The sequence below is a fragment of the Trichomycterus rosablanca genome, chromosome 12 (genome assembly GCF_030014385.1).
Source record: "Trichomycterus rosablanca isolate fTriRos1 chromosome 12, fTriRos1.hap1, whole genome shotgun sequence".
Classification (NCBI taxonomy): Eukaryota; Metazoa; Chordata; class Actinopteri; order Siluriformes; family Trichomycteridae; genus Trichomycterus; species Trichomycterus rosablanca.
In genome coordinates, this window is record NC_085999.1 from 28,648,279 (window position 1) to 28,674,781 (window position 26,503).

Sequence of the window (26,503 nt, forward strand, 5' to 3'; positions counted from 1 at the left end):
AAAAAAAGTTAATGGACTACAAAAAGTTTTGTAGATAATTATAATTATACACGTAAACAAACACTAGACTTGAGATAATACAGTGGAGTAGCAGGTAATATGGGTGGCACATAAATGTCACAAAACTCCCCGTCCAGGGTGTTACTGTGTGCCTTGCGCCCATTAAAAAACTGGTATAGGCTCCAGCACCACCCGACCCTAATTGGGTGAGTGAGTGAGTGAGTTTTGGTCATAACAAGTTTTGTTTGATATACAGGCTATGTCCCAAATCACATTATACTTAAATTGTAATGAATAATGCCTCAGTTGGTACATTGATAAGCAAATCAAACTTTTGTTGTATATTTAATATGGATCAGTCCCAGCAATAATGCTGGAGTTTTTAAACTACTCACTGTCACTGCTGGACTGAGAATAGTCCACCAACCAAAAAATTCCAGCCAACAGCGCCCTGTGGGCAGCTTCCTGTGACCACTGATGAAGGTCTAGAAGATGACATTTACATTTTCAGCATTTACCAGACGCCTTTATCCAAAGTGACTAACAGTACTGTGACTATATAGTCTAAGCAGTTGAGGGTTAAGGGCCCAACAGCAGCAATCTGGCAGTGGTGGGGCTTCAAACAGCAACCTTTTGATCACTAGTCCAGTACCTTAGCCACTAGGCTAAAACTGCCCTAAATTCTGATTGAAAGCAGCTCTGTGCTTGGATTGGATTCTGATTTACACCGATCAGCCACAACACTAAGATGACCAATCAAACAGCAGCAATAGATGAGCGATCGTCTCAGACTTTACATGTACAAGGTGGACCGACTATGTAGGAGTGTCTAATAGAGTGGACAATGAGTGGACACGGTATTTAAAAACTCCAGCGCTATCCACTCATACCAGCACAACACACACTAAAACACCACCACCATGTCATTGTCACTGCAGTGCTGATCCACCACCTAAATAATACCTGCTCTGTGGTGGTCCTGACCATTGAAGAACAGCATGAAGGGGGGCTAACAAAGCATGCACAGAAACAGATGGACTACAGTCTAGAACTACAGAGTGCTCATATATGGTAAGTGGAGCTGATAAAATGAACAGTGAGTGTAGAAACGAGGAGGTGGATTTAATGTTATGGCTGATCGGTGTATATGTGGAGCTCCTCTAATTATTGAGGTTATGTAATTGCTAACAGGGGTATAAAACAATTCTAAAAAATCAGAGATAAGCTTCCAATGGTGTGAAGGACCTTACCTGTTCCAGCATGAACGATGTACCTCAAATTGCCCGAAGAATCATCCATAAATACATGGTTTGGAAGCTGACACTGATCTTCCTCAATAAATAAATAAATGAATAGTAGTCATATTGTAGTGGTATTAGTAATATTGGTTAAAAGGCCCAGCTCACAATCATCATTCCAGTTCATTCTGAATGTTTTCAGTGGGATTAAGCTAAGGCTGCATTAAACCAAACTCCAAACCTGTTATAATTGGTTTGGTGCACAGGAAACCATCACGCTGGAACAGGAAAAGGCCTTTCCCAAACTGTTTAAATATTAATCCCAGAGTTTAAATATTAATATACAGTACATTTAGAAAATATGTTTCAAAGCCTTTTGCCTTCAGATTGTCATGGTAACCAAGCAGATACGAGCGTTTTCATAAAGCATGATAAAGATCCTTAATACCTGAAATCACAGCTGAGAGCCTGAAAGTCAAACCGCTCTGCAGAGCTGCCAGCCACACAGGACGCATGCTAAATTGACTTACAAGGGCAATGGCCAATGCTACAGTAGATTTCATGCTAGCTTTACTTCCTGCACATTAACTCTGTTTGACAGACTGAGACCTCAAAGCAGTGTTTCTGCTCCCACAAGCAGTCTATATGCAATGTGCACTTTCTGACTTGACACTTTATTGAGAACATCTGGGCAACCATTCTTTTATGCATTCTTTCAATCATCCAGTCAGAAAAAAAGTGGTATAAACAGTTTACTCTTGTCTGACAGGATTAGAACCTGAAGCCGTGGTTGCCGATGTTGTAGCTCATCCATCTTAAGGTCCTGTGTTACACATCCTGAGAGGGTTTGCTGCTTGCCAAGATTGGTAAGTGTTGTTGCTTAAGTTAAAATAGCCCTAATGTCAGATCAAACTAGACTTGCTCTTCTCCTTTGATCTTCAGACTGCAGATCTGTTGTAACACTAACTCCTACTGAGTGCCATTCCATCTCTAGGCAACTCCATTGGCAATGCATATCAATTGCAATACTCACATCGTCGACGGTTCTCCCACATTCTGGGTTGGGTTATGTTAAGAATAAGTTTGGTGTCTTTGACTGTCTCTTGAGAATTGTGTGCGGTGTTAATCTGATAATCAGGCGCTCACCTCCTTCATCTCTCCTCCATCTCTCCTCCACATCCTCGGCTCTATCTTCACATCTCCCCCGTAGATATTTCCGTACACTGCTCCATTTTTAAACCGAAAATATCATAGGCTGCTTCCTTCATCACTATTTATTTATTCCTTCCTATTTTCATTGACCCAATTTGGATGCAACTTGCAATTAATCAACAGATAAAAGGTATAATATATGCACTACATAGCCAAAAGTATGTGGACACCTGCTTCTAAGTTAAAGTTCAGTTCTTTCAGCCACACAATTGCTTACAGGTGTGTAAAATCAATTCTATAAAATCAGTTAGATTTCGTTAACTTTCTGGCAACAGTTTGATAAAGGCCCATGCATTTATCCAGCTTTTGATCACCCCACCTATTCATTTTTATTTTTATTTATTTGCCCATATATCCATCCCTCCATCCATGCATTTACCCATATCTGCCTATTCATCCACCTGTCTATTTATTCAAATTATGACAACACATAATATAGTGTTCTTAAGCATTCAATGCTAACTGTTAATCTATTCATCCATCATCTATACTTCCATCGACCCACCTATCTGTTCATCATATATATACACTTACCGGGCATATCATTATGACCACTGACAAGTGAAGTGAATAACACTGATTATCTCTTAATCACAGCACCTGTTGGTGGGTAGGATATATAAGGCAGCACGCGAACATTTTATCCTCAAAGTTGATGTGTTAGAAGCAGGAAAAATGGAGGGTAAGGATTTAAGTGAGTTTGACAAGGACCAAATTGCTAGATGACTGGATCAGACCATCTCCAAAACTACAGCTCTTGTGGGGTGTTCCTGGTCTGCAGTGGTCAGTATTTATCAAAAGTAAGCCAAGGAAGGAACAGTGGTAAACCGGCGACAGTCATGGGCGGCCAAGGCTCATTGATGCACGCGGAGGCGAGTTTCTGTAGCTCAGATTGCTGAAGAAGTTAATGCTGGTTCTGATAGAAAGGTGTCCGAATACACGGTGCATCACAGTTTGTTGCGTATGGGGCTGCATAGCCGCAGGTCAGTCAGGGTGCCGATGCTGACCCCTGTCCACCGCCGAAAGTGCCAATGCTGGGCACGTGAGCATCGGAACTGGACCACGGAGCAATGGAAGAAGGTGGCCTGGTCTGATGAATCACGTTTTCTTTTACATCACGTGGATGGACACGTACCACCTACCTAAGCATTGTTGCAGACCATGTCCACCCTTTCATGGAAACAGTATTCCCTGATGGCTGTGGCCTCTTTCAGCAGGATAATGCGCCCTGTCACAAAGCAAAAATGGTTCAGGAATGGTTGAGGAGCACAACAACGAGTTTGAGGTTGTCTTGGGCTCACATATTTTTGTACACATATTGTATGTACTTCCTGCTGTTTGCTATTAGCACTCATTTTTCAATCCGTGCTTCCATTCCTTTTGTACCCGTGAATTATAGCCCTGCCTCATTTCATCTTGACAATTCAATATTTTTTCAATCTGTTAAACAAACACTTTACATTAGACTGCGCCGTCGTTAATCAAGAGGCGCTGGGAGATTTGTGTTTTAAGCGCATGCATGAATGAATGAGGATTTGGCGCCTTAGGCAATGGTCCCATTTTCGCTTTGAATCACAAGCATGTGCAAAGAGTTGCTCTGGCAGGATGTCTCAGCTCGTGTGTGTCTCATTAGATTGTGGTTCATTTCCATTCCAGGTTCCAGCCGAACCACCTGAACACCAGCGCACATCGCGCACAGCTAATTTAACTCAATTCATCTTTGTATAGTAATGCAGTTCTTAACTGAACACCTGTGTGCTATTTTCTCTTTATCCATTTAATTTCTTTCTTGAATCAAGGTAGTGTACTAGGTCTAAATCTTTCCCAGTTTTTACACCCGTAAGGAGAAAGGCAGAGGATAAATGTCTGAAAGGATTCAATAAGCATACAGATATAATCACACTCGTAATAATCTTTTTAGGGTCTAATCTCCTTCATCGCACCAGGCTTTGGCTCGTCAAAGAAGATCAACAGTGTAATGCGCTTCCAAATATAGCACTTAAATGATAAGCAAATATGGATTGAGTCTGTATGAATCATCCCTTCCAAATCCCGGATTCAGAACCAGCGTAAGATACTTCTCTTCTAATCTGGAACATGATGCACTTTGGGTCATAACCTTTCAAAGATGACAAGTAAAGACGGATTAGATCTGAGCATGGGTCATGCTGAGGTCCACCATTAAAAAGCTTTTTGCTGGATTTGAGGGAAGTTAACTAAATTAAATACACTATATTCTTTTTAACATCTCATTTCAATTCCAAGTTCCTGTGCTCCTTATGCATAATATTTATGCACGCTCTGGCACCAGCCAGCAGTGAATTCCTACACAGATCTAATAATTACCCTGAGTAAAAGGATTTCTGTAAGATTGATCTATTATGATAGGCTATGTCTGGACTGAACAGTTGTTTACAGTATAATACAGTATGTGTAAAGTGCAGTGTGGCATGTAATGTCATTCATTGTAATTTTTATAATTTAACTTATGCTATTTTTTTTATTTTTTTGTATATCCAAAATTCTGCCTAGTACATTAAATCTGTACATTGTCTGCACATAGTCTCGCCTGTATATTCAGAATCAGAATCAGATTTATTGGCCAAGTATGTGGATACAAGAATAAGAACAAGGAATTTGGTTCTGGGTGATGGTATCTCTCTAGTATAAATACAGTATACAAGCAATGTACAAGTTGCAGACAATGCACAAGAAAAATGAAACAATAAACACAAAGTTAATATTGCCGGATGGCCTGTGATAGACTCGCTCCCTGTCCAGGGTATTCCTGCCATGCATCCAATGTTTCCCAATGGAACTGGCCAGCTACTGGGAGGTGCACTTGTCAGTGTGCTCTCAGTGCCGGTCCCTAGTCTAGATAAAAAAGGAGGTAAGCAGGGGCATCCTATGTAAAAACTGTATTTCTTTTCTACTACTACTACTACTACTACTACTACTACTACTATTACTACTACTATTAATACCACTAATAGAATGACATGGTTGTGCAAGAAATAAGTAGCTACCACACAAGCATGTTCCCAAAGTCCTGAATTTAATTTAATATTCTTACACCTCTCCAAAATACGCAGATGGTGAACTGGCTGCAATAAATTATCCCCAAGTGTAAGTGAGTTAATGTGTCATTCTGTGATGGATTGGCAACCTGTTTAGGGTGGGTTTATTAATAATACATCTCACACAATACATACGGTATTTTATACACATTTGTAAAGTAATGTATATACACAGATCAGCCATAACATTAAAACCACCTCCTTGTTTCTACACTCACTGTCTGTTTTATCAGCGCCATTGCTTTTACCCTGTTCTTTAATGGTCAGAACCCCCCACAGGACCACCACAGAGCAGGTATTATTTAGGTGGTGGATCATTCTCAGAACTGCAGTGACAATGACATGGTGGTGGTGGATCAGACACAGCAGCGCTGCTGGAGTTTTTAAATACCGTGTCCACTCACTGTCCACTCTATTAGACACTCCTACCTAGTTGGTTCACCTTGTAGATGTAAAGTCAGCAACGATCGCTCATCTATTGCTGCTGTTTGAGTTGGTCATCTTCTAGACCTTCATCAGTGGTCACAGGACGCTGCCCACTGGGCGCTGTTGGCTGGATATTTTTTTTTGGTAGACTATTCTCAGTCCAGCAGTGACAGTGAGGTGTTTAAAAACTCAGTCAGCATTGCTGTGTCTTATCCACTCATACCAGCACAACACACACTAACACACCACCACCATGTCAGTGTGGTTTGCTGAGAATGATCCACCACCCAAATAATACCTGCTCTGTAGTGGTCATGTGGTGGTCCTGACTACTGAAGAACAGGGTGAAAGCAGGCTAATAAAGTATGCAGAGAAACAGATGGACTACAGTCAGCAATTGTAGAACTACAAAGTGCTTCTATATGGTAAGTGGAGCTGATAAAATGGACAGCGAGTGTAGAAACAAGGAGGTGGTTTTAATGTTATGGCTGATCGGTGTATATATGGTGGTTGTACTCAGTACTCAGTGTCTGCCAAATGCTGTAAATATAAACATAGTACAAAAATTTGGAATGGAACCACTAAAAAAGCTGAGTTATTTTTTTCATTAATTAAAAGGCTGTTTGACGAGTTCTAATTACCTTTATCACACATTTCAGTGGTAAGCCCAAACTTCCAAGTGAGTAATGTCATATTAGTAACAATTATCTCCTATAAAAACTAATTTCAGCTGTTTCATGCTTAAGCTGCTAAATTTAAATATCACACTGCATTAGTTTTTGCTTGATGATGAGTAATACGCCACTGATCCCCGATGCCAGCCAGATACTACATAATTTTAAAAAATACGCTTAAGAGAAATCATACTGCACATTGCAGCGATTTATTTTATTATTTTATTTTTTTATTTTATTTTTTTTTTTATTTTTTTATTTTTTTTTAAATCATATTATGTAATTTACATGTGGGTTTGTTGGGAGAAAAAAATCTTAATAGTCTTTTTTCCCTTTGAATACATTACATTAAATGGTAAATTAAGCCAGTTCACCACATTTTATTATATTTATCTTTACCTTCCCCTTTCTACCCATCTTTACCAGGGGTGCATTAGAGAAGGCCTTACGAGCCAACTGTTACAGGCAGACATGTCCTATGATGACAAACACATGAACATTATAGCACTTATATGGATTCAAATAGATTTTCCTTGGAGGAAGCTATAGGATGCTTTTAACCAATAATATCTAATGCCAGTTAGATGGTGGACAAACAGTCTAATGGACATAATTACATCCAATAATTGTTTTGGTAGCATAACACCAATTAAATACAATTTATGGTTCAAAGTATGTGGACAGACCCACTAATTATTAAAGGTGTCAAGTATCCAGCCTGTATATGCCTCTCTCTCCAAGAGCACATGTTGTTTTCAAGCGGCAGATCGACGCCCCTTGTCATGATTGGTCCACTGTCAATTATCCACAGCTGCACCTTGTTTTGGGGATAATGCTAAGGGGATTTAAGACTGCAGCTGTGGATCAGTCGGGGGAGACTATTTTGATTTTGGTTTGCCTTGGTCTTGTCGGTTTGTTCCTAGCTCATGTTCTTTTGGTTTGGTTTAATTTTTTTGTTCATTTTTTTTTTGCCAGTCTGTTCGTTTGCTCTTGTCCATACTTAGCAGTCTTGTTTAGAGTTAGACTTGTTTATGTTGTGTGTTAGTCAGTAAATATTCTTTGTTAGCAAGTGTTAGCTTATCTTAGGGTCTAGTATAGTTTAGGTTTGTTTCCTGTGTTTAGATTAGTGTTATCATTTAGCATTTAGATTAGCATTTAGCATAGGTCTTGTGTAACTTTGTCTTGTCTTTTGTTATTATTAAACAGTATTAGAAACATCTCTCTGTGTGTGTTCGCCACTTTTGTCCCGTCTAGCCCTAAAACGTTACAAAAGGTAGGTGCCTTCGCCAAACGTATTAACAGGTTTTAAAAAACCCATTCTATAACATAAATAATATGCTTCCAATGTTCCAAATGTTCCCTTCTTCAAAAAGCAATACCTACAATGATATGGCTTGATTAGTATGCTGGAATTGTAAATGAAGTCTAGTGGCCTAGAGGAACTCCGGACCTTAACGCTTGCTGATTGGGTGTTGATGGAAATGAAATGAAATGAAAGGAAATGACAAATTCTCAATGACTCACTCCAAAATCTTGATTAAATCTTTCCTAACTCAATATAAAAGTACATTTGGGTCATACAGTGTATTTTAATATGTAATAATGCCCATAGGTCATTTTAATAACTTCTTTGAATTATTAGTAATAGAATATTGTATAGATACATCAGATTAAATGTTTAATTGTAGGTTGACTCAGAAAATACTTATCACAGGTTTTTTTTTTAAATTCACAGTTTTTTTTTTTTAAATACACAGTTTCAATGATTATTGCATGCCAGAGTAGGAACAAATAGAAAAGGGCACTTGAACAATGTAGACGCCACCATGCTAGCCTTCCTGTGCTCAGAAGTGTGTTAAATTTAGTTAAGACACCTGCGGTGAACAGCAGGTCATTTTTTTTACGTAACAATTTAGGTGAGCTCAACCTCCCAGCATGCCGCTGGCTTGCAGGAGCCATGTTCACTTACGACAGACAGACGGGTGTTGTGGACTGAATGGTTTCACTGCGTAAAAAGCTGTGCTGGGGGAGAATGGAATAAAAGAAAATTGAGAAAGAGGAAGAGATGGAGATCACTCTCGTAATGTCCATAGAAAACAGAGAGTATATGTTTAAAAACGAAATCGAGAGATGGTTATGTCAAAAAGATAAAAAGAAAAGACAGAAAGAATGAAACGAGCGTCTTTGAGAATATATACAAAATTGACATGAGCAGATATAATGAGAAATACAAAGCTGGAATATATCACCCATCATTTTTTGCTGCTGGAGTTCATTCATGAGGACAGGTAAATGGTAGACAGTGTCAATGGGCATCGAATGGCACAGATGGTCTGTTATTAAAAAGGTGGTATTCAGCTGGATAGTTCTCAGGTAAAACCCTATAATGACAAGGTTATATTATTAAGTCCAGGTCTTTTAGGCACATTTATGGCCATATTACGTATCAGTGCACTGGTTAAAATTATATATATTTTACATTGCCTCACCTGACTACAATTATTGAACATACATGGAGGGTGGGAATTAAAAAGGGTGGGATAAGTCCATATTAATATCTATGTTTTTTTTTATTAGATGTCCAATAAGCTTATGGTCAGGTGTCCAGATCAACTTACATAAGTGCTTCCATAGTAGAGCATTAGTAAGTAAGTACATGTCAGCTTAAATGCTTAGTAAAGAGGTGTGTTTTTAATCATCTTTTGAAGAGAGGCTCTGATGTTCGAACAGACAAAGGAATCTTGTTCCACCACTTGGGTGCAAGTACAGAGAAGAGCTTTGATGCTTGTCTTCCTTGAGTTCTGGGTGGAGGATCAAGTCGAATAAGACTAGTGGCTCGGAGGTAATGTGGTACAGAGCAGGGTTTTATTAGACCTCAAAGGTAGCTTGGGGCTGGTCCATTTTGGCTTTGTAGGCGAGCATCAGCTACAGGAAGCCAGTAGGAGAACGCGGCAGTGTTTTGGTTGGTTAAAAACCAGGCGAGCAGCTGCATTTTGAATGAGCTGCAAGGGTTTAATAGTGGACATAGGAGCACCTGCCAGGAGGGAGTTGCAGTAGTCCTGTGAGGTTATACGACTGGACAAGAATCTGAATGTCTTTCACGGAGAGAAATAGTCTAATCTTCCTGATGTTGTAGAGGAGGAACCTGCATACATTTACCCATATAGTGTCCATGAACAAGTTAAGACCACTAATCAATAATAAACTCAAAGCCAGCAGACAGATAACCATTCTGAAGCTGTCAGCCCATCAGCAAATGGCTTTTATTTAACCACTTGGCCCTTGACATTTGCCCTTGACACGAGGTTTTAATGTGTAATAACACCTTTGACACTGACATTTAGCCGTTGTCTTTGTTTGACCCTGACTAATTTCAACAGCAATGCAGAACTTTCTTCAAGTACCATTTTTAAAACTGTCCCAACAGTGCATTTTTTCATTTTTACATTATTTTTTAAGTGTTAAATTTATGAAATAAACAAGTTAAATGAAAATCAAGTCAATTAATGAGAAAAATGGTGCAATAGAATGAAATATAAGAAAAAGGGGTACAATCCAAAGTCACACTTTTAAAAACAGGGCTGATGAAATATCAAGAAACATACACTTTTTGTTATTTTTATGGGTACATGGGGAACAAACACAAACCAGGCAAGGAAAAACAAGACATCACTAAATACTTGGTCAAAATATGTCTTTTGTGTCAGTAGACACAAATCTCCACAAATATGTATAATGTATAATCTTGTTGAAAGCCAACCCAGACAAGTAGAGGCCGTTACAGCCATTATAACGGGGTTTAACTTCATATTAATACTAATAGATTTGGAATAGAATGTCTGACAAGCTGTAGGTCAAATGTGCACATACTTTTGGTTATATCGTTTATGTAACAGCTACAGTAGTCTGTTTGATTGTATTGTACTCTCCCATGCACATGACATGTCGACTAAACCAGTCAATGCAACCATTTATAGCAATGTCATACAGCTTTAGTTTATCATACGAGTCCATAAGGCTGGGTTGAAGTACTGGCAACGACGCAGAAGCCAAGTGCACCAGTGGCACACTTTCTTCTAAATAAACACAGTTTGTTGCAAAGCCGTTTCAGTGTTCTTGTGATGATAACAAACTGGTGCTGATGTGCAGGAGATTGGGGATTTCTTTATTTGTGAAACCGATACAAAGGTATAACTTTACCAAATCATGAACATCCCTCATTGTAACATGAGGAGGTTGCTATGGCCATAATATTTTGACTTTAATCTCAAAATCATTTCGACTTCATTCTCAAAATCATTTCGACTTTATTCTCAAAATCATTTCGACTTCATTCTCAAAATCATTTCGACTTCATTCTCGAAATCATTTCAATTTTATTCTCGAAATCATTTCGACTTTATTCTCGAAATCTCAAAATTATTTTGATTTCTTAAAATTATTTTGACTTTATTCTCAAAATCATTTCGACGTTATTCTCGAAATCATTTCGACTTTATTCTCGAAATCATTTCGACTTCATTCTTGAAACATTTCGACTTTATTCTCGAAATCATTTCGACTTAATTCTTGAAACATTTCGACTTTATTCTCGAAATCATTTTGACTTTATTCTTGAAATCATTTTGACTGTATTCTTGAAATCATTTTGATTTTATTCTCTAAATCATTTTGACTTTTCTCGAAATTATTTTGACTTTTCTCAAAATTATTTAAACAAAATTATTTAAATTTTTCTCAAAATTATTTTGATTTCATTCTCAAAATTATTTGAACTTTTCTCAAAATTATTTTGATTTCATTCTCAAAATTATTTGAACTTAAAATCTTTTCGACTTTATTTTCAACATTATTTAGACTTTATTCTCAAAATTTGAACTAAAATTTCATTCTTTAAATCAAATCTTATATATGTCTTTTACAGTTGCCCTAATATAATATGCCATCGTAGATTTCACACTCTTTTATTCAATCAATAGTAGTAGTAGTTTAAAAAAAACAACCTTTCCTGATTTATTTGTAGTGTTGAAATGAAAAGGAAGAGGTCACTTGCAGAAAAACACTGAATTAATTTTAAAATACCCCTTGTTTCTTTTCCTTTCCTGTAAATGAGATTAAAGAAAAAAAAATCTGTATAATTTGTGCATCTGCTAATCGAGCTAATGTTTAATAGACAGTAAAGTGCAAGCCATGCTGCATACATTCATTAGCATGAAGAATGAATCGTCTGAATTATCAGGCGGTAATAACGACTACACTGACAAATCCAGACCCGTCAACCAGCCATCAAACCCTTTGCACCATTAAACCAATTCCCTTGGGCTAACCCATTGCGACACCAAATGTCTACCTTGTTGCTAATTGTGGCTGCTGAAAAAGATCAATCCCCCTCTGTTAACAAACATCGTTGATTGCAACGATGGATTGAACTGCCCTCAAACTTGCCACGCTACCGCTTGGAGCGGATTAGTCCTGTTTGTCATTTATCACAGTGTTTTCTGCTGAGCAGATGTCAAGGATTATCGTGTTCTCATTAAAAAGCGTCTGGGTGGCCAGTGAGATTTTTTTTTTTTTTTTTTTTTTTTTTTTTTTGATAAATAGTTTGGTCAAAAGATTATAGACACTTGCTTCACTAAATTACCTGATAAAACAAACAATATGGCCTCTTTAATAAAAGTATAATAAAAAGAGGTGTTTCAACATGACTGTGTTCCTATCTACAAAACAAGCTCCATAACGACACAGTTTGACTAGTTGTGGAGAAACTTAAGTGGCCAGCACTGAGCTCTGACCTACCCTCAACTTTACTGAACACTCACTCACTCACTCACTCACTTTCTTAATCGCTTATCCAATCGCTGGATTCAGGGGGGATGGGGGAAGGGGGGTGCTATCCCAGTTGTGGGGGCAGTGATAGCTCAGTGGTTAAGGTACTGGACTGGTAAACAGAAGGTTGCCGGTTCAAGCCCTGCCACCACCAAGTTATCACTGTTGGGTCCCTGAGCAAGGCCCTTAACCCTAAATTGCTCATTGTGTAAGTCGCTTTGGATAAAAGCGTCGGCTAAATGCTGAAAATGTAAATGTGGAGCCCATCCTATTTGTGGAGCCTATCCCAGCTTTTCAATGGTACAGTAACACCCTAAATGAGGCGTCAGTCCATCGCAGGGCTGACACACATACACACCCATTCAACTATATGGCAATTCAGTGTCTCCAATTAACCTGACTGCATGTTTTTGGACTGTGGGAGGAAACCAGAGCTCCCAGAAAAAAACCACACAGACATGGGAAAAAAATTGCACACAGAAAGAACCCGGACCACCCCGCCTGGGAATCAAACCCAGGACCTTCTTGCTGTGAGGTGACTCACCGAGCCACCGTGTTGCCCTTTACCGAACACCTTTGTATAAAATTGGAACCTCGATTGCGAGCCAGGTCTTCCTGTCCAACATACTGTACCTTTGGCCACGAGATGTATTTTGAAGGTGTAAGCAACTGGATAACTCAGTGTTGTTTACTATTTTACTGTTTCATACAGAGTACTAGAAACAATAAAGTAGCAGGTGCAACATTTCCAGCTAACAAGTGTGGCAGGAATCCAAAAAATTCATAATCGCAATATCAACTCATTGTAATTCATATTCAAGAGCTGTTTATGCTAATAAGCACTGAGAAAGACTATTTCTTGAATAAATACAAACTGTGATACAAACAATAAGCAAGATGGTTGGAAAAGATGAAAAAAAAAATAGCAGCAGTAACTGTTAAAGGCCAGGAATTACAGCAATGCCACAATAAATACTACTACTACTACTACTACTACTAATAATAATAATAATAATAATAATAATAATAATAATAATAATAATAAAATAAAAATAAATAAAATAGTTATGATAATAGTAATAATAATAATATTATTATTATTAATAATATTATAAATAATAATAATAATAACAGTAATAATAATATAATAATAATAGTAATACTACTACTACTACTACTACTACTACTACTACTAATAATAATAAATAAAATAGTTATAATAATTATAACATATTATTATTAATAATAATAATAATAATAATATAGTAATAATAATTATAAAAGATTATTATTATTATTAATACTAATAATAACAACAATAATAATAATAATTAAGAAATTGCAAAAGATTCTTTAGTTTATTATTTTTTATTCTTTATAGCTTCAGTAAAATTAAAGCAAATATACACTATAAAACTTTATGGACATTATTGATTTTTTTTATTAGGATTTTAATGTCATGTTTTACATTTTGGTTACATTCATGACAGAAACAGTAGTTACTCATTACAGGTTTATCAGTTCACAAGTTTTAATGTCAAACACAGTCATGGACAATTTTGTTTCTTCAATTCACCTAACATGTCTTTGGACTATTGGAGGAAACCGGAGCTCCTGGAGGAAACCCACGCAGACATGGGGAGAACATGCAACCACCACACAGAAAGAACCCAGGTCACCCCACCTGGGGATCGATCCCAGGACTTGCTGTGAGGCGACAGTGTTACCCACTGAGCCACCATGCCACCCTTTCTAGTACATCCCAGTCTTAAACCATGTGGCATTAACATGAGGTTGCGCTCCCTTTGCAAACACAAATGTCTTTAATATTCTAGGAAGTCAAAAGAGTGTTAGTAGCGCCTGGCACTGATTTGTAACACCAAGGTTTAGCACGAAACTGACTTTTTAATTCATCCACTGGAGTTATTTCATACCAAACACCTAAAACAATGTTTTTTTAATGTTTTTTTAATATTTTTGAATTGTCTTATTGAACCTCCCCAACACAGCATTGTCAACCTTTCAACCTTGTATCAGACTGGTGACATTGCTAAATCCTGAATATGGGTTGTCTTTATGGATCTGGTTTTGTGAACAATGGCAGTCTTCCTGGAGATGATAACAAGCTTCTTTATAATTGTTGACACAAAGTTAAAATATCATTAGTTTTATGTAATTTACATTGTATTCCTGTTAGCAAAAAGTGTGGTTGAAACACCTGATTTCAATGGTTAGGAATGGTGTCCACATATTTTTGGCCATAGAGTGTAAATAGTGAAGACCCAGTACTAAAGTTTGCACTATGCAAGTTTGTGTCACTTGAGTTTTAAATAAAAATAAATCAGCTGAATAAATAGTGAGAGAGAAAGGTGAAGGAGAAGAAATGCAAACAACTGTCATAAAAATCACCAAATTTGTGCATTGCACTGCTGGAGACTTTGGAAGGACAAAAATGGAGTGAGGATATGGCATGTGACAAATATATGACAATGTTTTTTTTTTTTTTTGCCATTTAGATATTTATAGAAGGAGGCTGTACACAAGTCCTGGTAGGAGTCAGGGGTGTCTGTGTGTATGTATGTGTTAGAGTTTTAGAGTAAAATCTAGTCTTTAAATATCAGTGCAAAAATGACAAACCTAGTTTCCTACTTTCCTTGTCAGAATCATGTGGACATGTTTTATAATTAATGTTTTTTGCTGTTTCATCCACACATTGCCAAGAGCTGCGAATAAAACTAAACACTTAATGATGCAATCATCAAAGACGGACATTATGTACAAACCTGATGCATTGAAGAATTTATTAGAATGTATTAAGACAGCATAATTAAGAGCTATGGTGTTTAAAGGGCAAGCCTGTAAAACAATTTCAAATGCCTTTAATCCCTCAGGGATCACACATGGGCTCTGGAATACTTTGAAAACTCATCAGTAAACATTAGCCACTGCATCTACAAATTATGCAAAGCAGAAGCCATGTATTAACAACATATAGGAACACCACAGGTTTCTCTAGGGTACAGCTCATCTGGGATAGACTGATGCCAAATTCTGTAGTCTGATATGTCCATCTTTAAAATATATAAAACTAAGGGATGTTTTACTCCAGGTCAAACACATATGGTTTTACTGCCAGTTGCATGTATGTTGGGAGGAGATACATGGGCGTACGTACCAGGACCAGTCAGCTCAGAAACTAGTTTCTTTCCAACCTCAATTACTTTACTGAACACTACACTACACTGTTAATACCATTAACTCCCCGGACTTTACACTGGATCTATTATTTATCATTTGCACCTGCACTTTACACAACTATAATACATAGTATTTATGCACAATAATGTACCCATATATGTATGGTTATTTAGCAGTGTCTTTATATTGTTACAGTTGTACAGTTAATTATTTTACGCATCTTTATTGTTATTATTACTGTTATTATAATATACAGTGGGGTCAAAAAGTATTTAGTCAGCCACTGATTGTGCAGGTTCTCCTACCTAGAAAGATGAGAGAGGTCTGTAATTTTCATCATAGGTACACTGCAACTATGAGAGACGAAATGAGAAAAAAAAATTTAGGAAATCACATTGTAGGATTTTTAAAGAATTTATTTGTAAATTATGGTGGAAAATAAGTATTTGGTCAATAACAAACAAGCAAGATTTCTGGCTCTCACAGACCTGTAACTTCTTCTTTAAGAAGCTCTTCTGTCCTCCACTTGTTACCTGTATTAATGGCACCTGTTTGACCTCGTTATCTGTATAAAAGACACCTGTCCACAGCCTCAAACAGTCAGACTCCAAACTCAACCATGGCCAAGACCAAAGAGCTGTCGAAGGACACCAGGAAGAAAATTGTAGACCTGCACCAGGCTGGGAAGAGTGAATCTACAATAGGCAAGCAGGTTGGTGTGAGTAAATCAACTGTGGGAGCAATTGTAAGAAAATGGAAGACATACAAGACCATTGATAATCTCCCTTGGGGTCAAGATCTCATCCCGTGGGGTCAAAATTATCATGAGAACGGTGAGCAAAAATCCCAGAACTACACGGAGGGACCTGATGAATGACCTGCAGAGAGCTGGGACCAAAGTAACAAAGGCTACCATCAGTATACACACTACGCCGAAAGGCACTCAAATCCTGCAGTGCCAGGCGTGTCCCCCTGCTTAAGCCAGTACATGTCCAGGCCCGTCTGAAGTTTGCCAGAGAGCATATGGATGATCCAGAAGAGGATTGGGAGAATATCATGTGGTCAGATGAAACCAAAATGGAACTTTTTGGTAAAAACTCAACTCGTCGTGTTTGGAGGAAGAAGAATACTGTGAAGCATGGGGGTGGAAACATCATGCTTTGGGGCTGTTTTTCTGCAAAGGGGACAGGACGACCGCTCCGTGTTAAGGGAAGAATGAACGGGGCCATGTATCGTGAGATTTTAAGCCAAAACCTCCTTCCATCACGTGGCTGGGTCTTCCAGCATGACAATGATCCCAAACACACCGCTCGGGCAACGAAGGAGTGGCTCCGTAAAAAGCATTTCAAGGTCCTGGAGTGGCCTAGCCAGTCTCCAGACCCAACCCCATAGAAAATTTGTGGAGTGTTGCCCAGCGACAGCCCCAAAACATCACTGCTCTAGAGGAGATCTGCATGGAGGAATGGGCCAAAATACCAGCTACAGTGTGTGCAAACCTGGTGAAGACTTACAGGAAATGTTTGACCTCTGTCATTGCCAACAAAGGTTATGTTACAAAGTATTGAGTTGAACTTTTGTTTTTGACCAAATACTTATTTTCCACCATAATTTACAAATAAATTCTTTAAAAATCCTACAATGTGATTTCCTGGATTTTTTTTTCTCATTTTGTCTCTCATAGTTGAAGTGTACCTATGATGAAAATTACAGACCTCTCTCATCTTTCTAAGTAGGAGAACCTACACAATCAGTGGCTGACTAAATACTTTTTGACCCCACTAACTAATGGCATTCTTTTTTTTTATTTTATTTTCTATTTTTCCCCACTTTTTTCCCCCAATTTTTCTCCCCTAATCTAGTCGTGTCCAATTACCCTGATTGCGTCCTTTATACTGATTCGACCCTTCACCGCTGATTGAGGACGCCTCTCATCTGACATACCCCCTCCGGCACGTACAGTCAGTACAAACTGCATTTTTCACCTGCACGAGTCGAGTTCATACACCGACGAGCACTGTGTATGGAGGGCCACACTCCAATCAGCATTATTCCTCAGCCCTGTGCAGGCGCCATCAGTCAGCCAGCAGGGGCCGCAGTTGCACCAGTTATGAGGACCTACGATTCGACTTCTTTTACCCTCTAACCCTGAACAGCAGCCAATCATTGTTCATGCTGCCGCCCAGTCGGAAAGGCAGAGCTGAGATTCGATATGATGTATTCGAAACCCCAACTCTGGTGCGCTAGCGTACTTTACCGCTGCGCCACCTGAGCGGCCTAACTAATGCCATTCTTATTCATATGCTTATTATTATTATATTTTTATTATTATTACTATTACTATGTACATAGACACAATACCATATATGTAAATAGCTATAGTTATAATTGTATATTAATCATAGATAATTATATATTAATTATAATCATATATATCTAAGTTGCATACGTGTAAAGGCACTATTAATGATGAGAGGACAGGTGCATTTAGAAGCAACATATGCTGCTATCAGGGGTTTTAAACCTTTTTGGACATGCATCCCCTTTCATGTGCCAACCCCCAAACCGAAAATGTTACATTGCAGAGGCAAAAGTACATAAATTGCTAATTTTGCTAGTTCAGGATACTCTGCTTTGACTGACAGAAAACTAAGGGGAGCTAACTTTTAGAACGAGTCTGATTTAGCTACCGTTCTGTGGTAATAGCCAGTTTAATTCAGCCTCCCACCTGTAAGAAATGCAAGTCACACAAAATGTTCCAGTAGCTGGTGTTTATTTAAAATCGCATTCATTAATAACAGTAAAAACGGAGAGATGACTGAGGAGAGAAACTCAGAACGTACACATGCCTCGCTTCATACGAATCGACTCCTGAATCACTTATAGAAATACTGTGAACAGACCATCTCCCACTATACACCTCTCTTAAAGACACACACACACACATTCTATAACAGCAGTCTATGCTTTTGTCACCGATTTATCTTCACTGTAGCCCTGTTTTTAAGTTTGTGAACAAGCACAAACTATTCCGTACACTGACACTTGGGGTGGTCAAATGATCATGCAGGTTGACTTGATATTAAGCAGACATCACTTAAGAAGTAGCTGAATGCTGACCACTGACCAGCTGAATGAAAGAACCTGTCTTAGAGGATTCATAATGCAGGCAAGGGAATTGTTTGCACCTCGTAGTGTAACACTTATGGGGAAAGTTAAGACCTTATTGTTCCAAGCAGGTTCTACTGGATTTATATGTGTCCTTCCCTAGACTGTAATAAGTGTTAACTTATTGTTGAGTAAAAACTAGGGTTGCTTGTTGAAGGATATTGCAGCAATGGTATGACTCAAGGGACCTACAAAACTTTCAACCAATGCTATTGTTTTTAAGCAACACAAATGAAATTGCTCCAAAGTGTAGAGAGGCTTCACTGAAATATAGAATGGTGTCATGGACCTTGGCCCAAAGCACTATATATGCTTTAGACCGGGCTTAAAGTGTATCTATTTATTAAATAACCCAATAAGGGCTCATAACTTTTGAAATGTTGTGTTCCAAATTCACAGGCACTTGGCGGCCTTCAGTCCCACTGGCGTCAGAAATAGATTTGGCAGCGTAATCATATTCCTCAAATGACATTTATAAACATGGTTAAGTGCCCTTCTGTGGGCACAGATTTAGCTGCTTAGATATTTAGGTACAGATTGCCCTGGCTCTGCTGCTGTAATAAGGTCAGCTGTAGATCCTCCAGAGCTGCATGTGTGAGACTGGGTGTTCCTGTGTTCCTAAATTTAGGTAAAACTGTGGATAAAAGTGCCAGAATAAAGACTTGGAACAGGTATAGAAATACCTGTACTGTTGGCTAAGGTGGAAGAGACTACAGAAAACAATATAAAATTCAACCAGTTTCTAAGGGGACAGAACCAGTCCTGAAAATACTAGAGTTAAAGGTAGATGAAGAACCACAGGGCACCCTGCATACACCCAAAATAGTCAACTCATACACCGATCAGGCATAACATTATGACCACTGACAGGTGAAGTGAATAACACTGATCACCTGGGGAACACACTACACCAGGATACACTATGGGCAATGTTCTGCTGGGAAACCTTGGGTCCTGCCATCCATGTGGATGTTACTTTGACACATACCACCGACCTGAGCATTGTTGCAGACCATGTACACCCTTTAATGGAAACGGTATTTCCTGATGGCTGTGGCTTTTTTCAGCAGGATAATGCACCCTGTCACAAAGCAAAAATGGTTCAGGAATGGTTTGAGGAGCACAACAACTAACTGAGGTGTTGACTTGGCCTTCAAATTCCCCAGATCTCAATCCAGTCAAGCATCTGTGGGATGTGCTGGACAAACAAGTCCGATCCATGGAGGCCCCACCTCACAGCTTACAGGAGTTAAAGGATCTGCTGCTAACATCTTGGTGCCAGATGCCACAGCACACCTTCAGGGCTCTAGTGGAGTCCATGCCTCGATGGGTCAGGGCTGTTTTGGCAGCAAAATGGGGACCAGCACAATATTAGGGAGGTGGTCATAATGTTATGCTGGAACGAAATTGAAATATCTGGAGAAAACCCACAAGGACACAGAGGACACCTGTCAAACAATACTTATAGTATCTAGATATCAGGATTGAACCTGGGTCACTAGGGTAGTGCTAGTTAATAACCACTCACAAAAAGATACTTTATTTGTCCAAAAGTATGTGGACACCTGACCATTAGTTTGTAAGACATTTTGTCCCAGAACTATGATAGCCTGTGGCTATAACAGTCTCCATTCCTCTGGTAAGATGTTTTGCAAGAGAATATGCTTAAACAGAGTGGCAATCCATTGGAAATAATCACACACACACACACACACACCTAAGGGCTAACTGTGCAGTCAATCTAAGAGAGGACCATCCAAAATATCCTACTGGCAATAAGAAACTGAAACTAGGTTCTCAGGGACAACAATGTTTTACTGAACAGCCACTATTAACTGCACATTTCTTGCCACGTATCCTTAAGCGAGACAACACAACAGTCGGGGATTACAATTAAGATGCCAGAAGTCAAGCGCCCCAAACCCTGTTTTACTTTCCGAGACAGCCAATCACCTGAGTCATATAGTGTGTCCAATTTGTGCCCGCATTATTCCATGATTAGCATGCACGGCCCCAGACAACTTTGTGTCTACTATTAGAACGGATAAACACTAGGAACGAACCTTGAAGGTTCATTTCGGCCTTGGATGAATGCAGTTTATTAGGGTCCATATTTATCAACCAAGCTCGCTACCCATCGGCATACAAATCAAAATGTAAATGAGCTGTGGGTGAACCAGTTGGCACAAGGTAAAATATTCAAATTGGGAGAGCGTGGAACTGTAATCAGTGTTGAATTGCAATCACAACGAAAGAGAAAAGCAGGGGGGTCTATTGGGTCCAAATTTAGAAATGGCTATGTTACTGCATGCTCTGCAGAATCCTCCGCATTATCTAATCTCCCGGCTCTTTCACGTTTGAATGAAAATGGAATGAGGGTGGCTGTGACGGTAACAAATTGTGCTAATTAATAGCCATATTTGTGGATTTTATGTCTGTAATTAATTCCTGGTGTGACATGACATCCCATATGGGCCCAAATGTGCTGGAGAACTTTAAACACATCATCTGTTCTTCTGTGTAATGTAGGTGCTTGAATTCATAACCTTAATCTGTCGCTGGAAACCACAGCCTCAGGCAATAATCTGCATAGTGAGATTTTATTTATTCATTTATTTTTTTGGAACATCTGCTGTGCTGTAAATTTACCCACAATTGTGTAAACACACAGCTGTTTCTGAGAGATTTGTGGTTTTGGTTAGCTTCTGTCTCCAAAACGCAAGTTTTCCAGTAGGGTGTTATATCATGTTCTAACAAATTTGTATGATATAGGGTGTAAATATTATTATTAATACAACCCCAAATCAGAAAAAAAAGTTGGAACAGTATGAAAAATGCAAATAAAATAAAAATGTAGTGTTCCTTATATTTACTTTTACTTTCATATGATTGCAGACAGTTTGAACACAAGATTTGAATAAGATGTACAGTTTGAATGCCTGTGATCTTCGATCCCTCAGACGGCACTGTATCAAGAACCACCACTCAACAATAGCCGATATAACCACATGGCCAAGGGATTTCTTTGGCAAACCTTTGTCAAGCACTACAATACAGAGTTACATGCACAAATGCCACTTAAAACTTTACTGTGCAAAAAGGAAGCCTTATGTTAACCATGTCCAGAAGCGGCGTCGACTTCTCTGGGCTCGGAGGCATCTAGGATGGACCATCACACAGTGGAAACGTGTATTGTGGTCAAATGAATCAGCATTCCAGGTCTTTTTTGGAAACGTCTTAAGAAGTGTTTGCAGGAAGAATGAGACAAAATAAAAGCTGAAACACTAAATCACTTGGTCTCCTCAGTGCCAAAACCTCTTAAGTGTGGTGAAAAGGAATGGCAACATTGTAGAGTGGTAAATGCTTTACTGTCCCAACTTTTTTGGAATTTGTTGCAGGCCTGAAATGCAGGAATGGATGTTGAGCAGACAAACCATAAAATATATCATGTTCATCTTGTCTGCAATCAAATAAAAGTCAAAGTAAATGTAAAAAACTCTGTGTTTTTTTATTTTTCACATTTTTCATACTGTCCCAACTTTTTCTGATTTGGGGTTGTACAATATCTATTAACATTTATGCAATCATTCAAACCTTCCACAGTTATCAAACATCCATCATTTAACACATTACAGTAGAACACTAGTATTAGTCTTACACAATTGATCAGATACGCCTTCTTTATTTTTAATTAGCCATGCAAGATAATTCAACTCCCTAGTGTAATATATGCCAACATGACTGGATATAATCATTTCAACTACTAATTAAGTAGCAGTAGTTTCTCTTGCTGAGCATCTACTGAAACATGAAAATGGTCTAATTTGGAGTGTTGCCTATTTTAGGTTCATACTCAGTCAATTAGTCACCATGCCAGCATTAACTGAAATGGACTTCTTAATTGTAATAAGGTCCAAAATGAACAGCTGTTCATTAATTCCTGGTTTAAAATATATAATGCCAAAATATTCCATTTGTAAAGCTTTTTTAGCAATTTGTAATAAAATTAACATGACACAAAGCAAAAAAAAAATGTTTATTCAAGTTTACATGACACATCAGAAACATTTTTAAATAAATTATTTATTTATTAGGATTTTAACATCATATTTTACACTTTGGTTACATTCATGACAGAAACAGTAGTTACTCGTTACACAAGTTTCACCATCTCACAAGTTTAATGTCATACAAAGTCATGGCCAATTAAGTGTCTCCTATTCACCTCACTTACATGTCTTTGGACTGTGGGAGGAAACGGGAGCTCACAGAGGAAACCCACACAGACACAGGGAGAACATGCAAACTCCACACAAAAAGGACCCAAAGGACCTTCTTGCTGTGAGGCGACAGTCTACCAACTTTTGAATGAATTTAGGTTGAACCCAATAACGCTTACTTTATCTGTGTCCACATATAATAGGCTTTAAACTTGACCTATACTGACTGGACACTAGGTGGCATGGTGGCTTGGTCCTGGGGTCGAAGGTCCTAGGTTTGAGTTTGCATGTTCTCTCGCATCCGTGTGGGTTTCCTCCAGGTGCTCCAGTTTACTCTAACAGTCCAAAAACATGCAGTCAGGTTGCCCTAGGTGTATATGTAGTATGTGTGTGTTTACCCTGTGATGATCTGGCGACCTGTCCAGAATGGTTCCTGAACTTCGCCCAGTGAATTGTACCCACCGCAACCCTGATTCGAATAAATAAACAGACAAGGAATAAATGAATGACTGGACCCAAGCGTGACATCACAAGAAATGTGACATCACAACCTGATCTTAAACCAACATGACATACTTTTTGATATTAAAAATGTGTTATTGAATTTGACGAGCACAACATGACACAGTACTGTGACATCACAAATGATAGCAGTGGTATGAAAATCTATGATGTCATGATTGAAATCTGAAATTATGTGATGTCATCATGCCAACTGATTTAAAATCATTGCCATGGTGATGGTGGACGCTGGCGCATTTGGCTGCCGCTACCGTTACCGTATTTTACCGTATTTTACCGTATTTTATTGTATTTTTATCGTTTTTCGTTTTCATCTTTTTACACACCTTGTGGATCTATTTCTTTTATGTTACTTTTGATACTTTTATTTGTGCTTTTGATACTTTTTGTTCTTTCTACTGTACATCGCGTCTGCGGCCGGTGGTGAACGGTGGATGAGTTTTCCTGGGATCGGCACGATGTTGAACTATTCCGTTGACCAGCTGAGGAAGTTCAACAACTGCACTACTCCATCGTGTATTTCAGTCATCAAACAGCTTGGACTCCTTCGCCGGCCTCGTTATATTCACAGGGGCTCCCGGAGAAAGCTTGTTTATCTTCGAAACGGTAACGCTATTCCATCCTTCTGGTCAGCCGTGCGCACTGTCGCTCCGCAAACACGTCATCAGAGCGCTGCTGCCTTGCACACCAGTAGCGGTGTAGTCTCCATGACAACGCTGTCCACGGAGTGGGATGGGAAACGCGGAGTGGACTTAGCAAATCTCCGTTCTCTTCCTCGTTCCTCACAGCCAACTACACAACAATACCACTTGAAAATGGCATTGCTTAATGTTCGTTCACTCAACACAAAAAGTACTGTACTCAGTGAATTTATATCTGACAGTGAACTAGACTTTTTCTGTCTCACTGAAACTTGGCATAAACCCTTGGATTATTTTATGTTAAATCAGACCACGCCAATGGGATACTCGTATATTGATGAACCTCGTATGGAAGGGCGAGGTGGTGGTGTTGCTGCAGTCTATAGGGATGATATTAAAATAACCACTTTGTCTTTTCCTGCTGCTCTTTCTTTTGAACACCTGGCTTTCAAGTTGTCAGGGCCTACTCCTCTGGTCACTGCTGTAGTTTATCGTCCGCCAAAGCCAAACGCTTCCTTTCTCTCTGATTTTTCAGATTTTTTAACCCAGCTTAGTGCCCTCTCATCCTCTGTACTGCTTATGGGTGATTTTAACATCCATATTGATGACAACAACTGTAAATTTGCCAGGGAATTTTTGGAATTGTTACAGTGTTTTAATTTCACACAACATATACATTTTCCAACTCATAAAAAAGGTCATACTCTTGACCTTGTCTGCTCTACTGGTGTCCTAGTTCATCAGCCGTCCAGCCATGACCTTACTGTCTCTGATCATTTGACAATCATCATGGACATTGAGGTCACTAGGCCCATCACTAGAGCTAAACGTAAAATATCCTTCAGGAATCTTCAATATATCTCTCCCTCTGCTTTCTCAGATTCTCTTGTTAAAAAGATGTCTGTCTGTCCTGTACTGTCTAGTAATTCATCTGACCTTGTCGATTACTATAATGACATACTCGCCTCATGTCTTGATGAGCTGGCTCCTTTGAGAACCAAATTTGTTTCATTTAGTCATTCCGCACCATGGTACACAATTGAGCTTCACCAAATGAAATCCCGTAAACGCCAGCTTGAAAGACTTTATAAGAAAACCGGTCTAACAGTACATTATCAGATTTATTCTGATTATCTTCAACATTACAAAGACGCTCTTACGGCAGCCCGATCCACTTACTATTCCGAACTCATACATGCTGGATCAACAAATCCTAAGACTCTCTTTTCCACAATAAATAAACTTCTCAAACCAATTGACAATACTACCAATTCCTTTACAGTTGACAAGTGTAACTCTTACCTCTCATTTTTTCAAACAAAAGTTGAGAATATCCACAATTTTCTGACAGTTTCCCCTGTCATCTCTGTTTCTCCGCCTATCTCATCTCAATTTATTACCCAGCCTCTGTCTCAGTTCTCACCTGTGTCTCTTTTGGACCTATCTGAGATCTTAACAGGGATGCGAAGCTCCACTTGTGTTTTGGATCCTGCTCCATCAAAACTTGTTAAGGGTTGTTTTCCAGTTATCTCATCACTTATCACAGAGATAATCAATTCCTCTCTTAGTTCTGGCTCAGTCCCTCAATCACTCAAATTGGCTGCTGTTACTCCCATACTTAAAAAACCTGGACTTGACTCTAACATTATGAGTAACTTTCGGCCCATTTCCAATCTTCCATTTCTGTCGAAAATACTGGAACGTGTTGTTGCCTCACAGCTCAAAGATCACCTAAATTCCAATAATCTATTTGAATCATTTCAGTCTGGTTTCCGCCCCCAGCACAGCACTGAGTCAGCCCTCCTCAAAGTCACAAATGACCTTCTTCTTTCCTCAGACTCTGGACAAATTAATATTCTCGTCCTCCTTGATCTTACTGCAGCTTTTGACACCATTAATCACTCCATTCTTCTGTCCCGCCTTGAATCCTCTGTCAACATCACTGGTACTGCCCTTTTGTGGTTAAGGTCATATCTCATAAACAGACAACAGTTTGTTAATATCAACAATTGTAGTTCTGCCATTGCTCCACTGTCCCAAGGCGTTCCCCAAGGCTCAGTGTTAGGTCCCCTTTTGTTTATTCTTTATATGCTCCCCCTTGGTGACATCATACGTCGGCATGGTTTACATTTCCACTGCTATGCTGATGATATTCAGCTTTACATCTCCTCCAAATCCATTAATACTGAACTTCACTCCACTCTGACAAATTGCATCACTGAAATGAAATTGTGGATGAAAGCTAATTTCCTCAAATTAAACTGTGAAAAATCAGATATGATCATCGTAGGTCCTACAACCCTG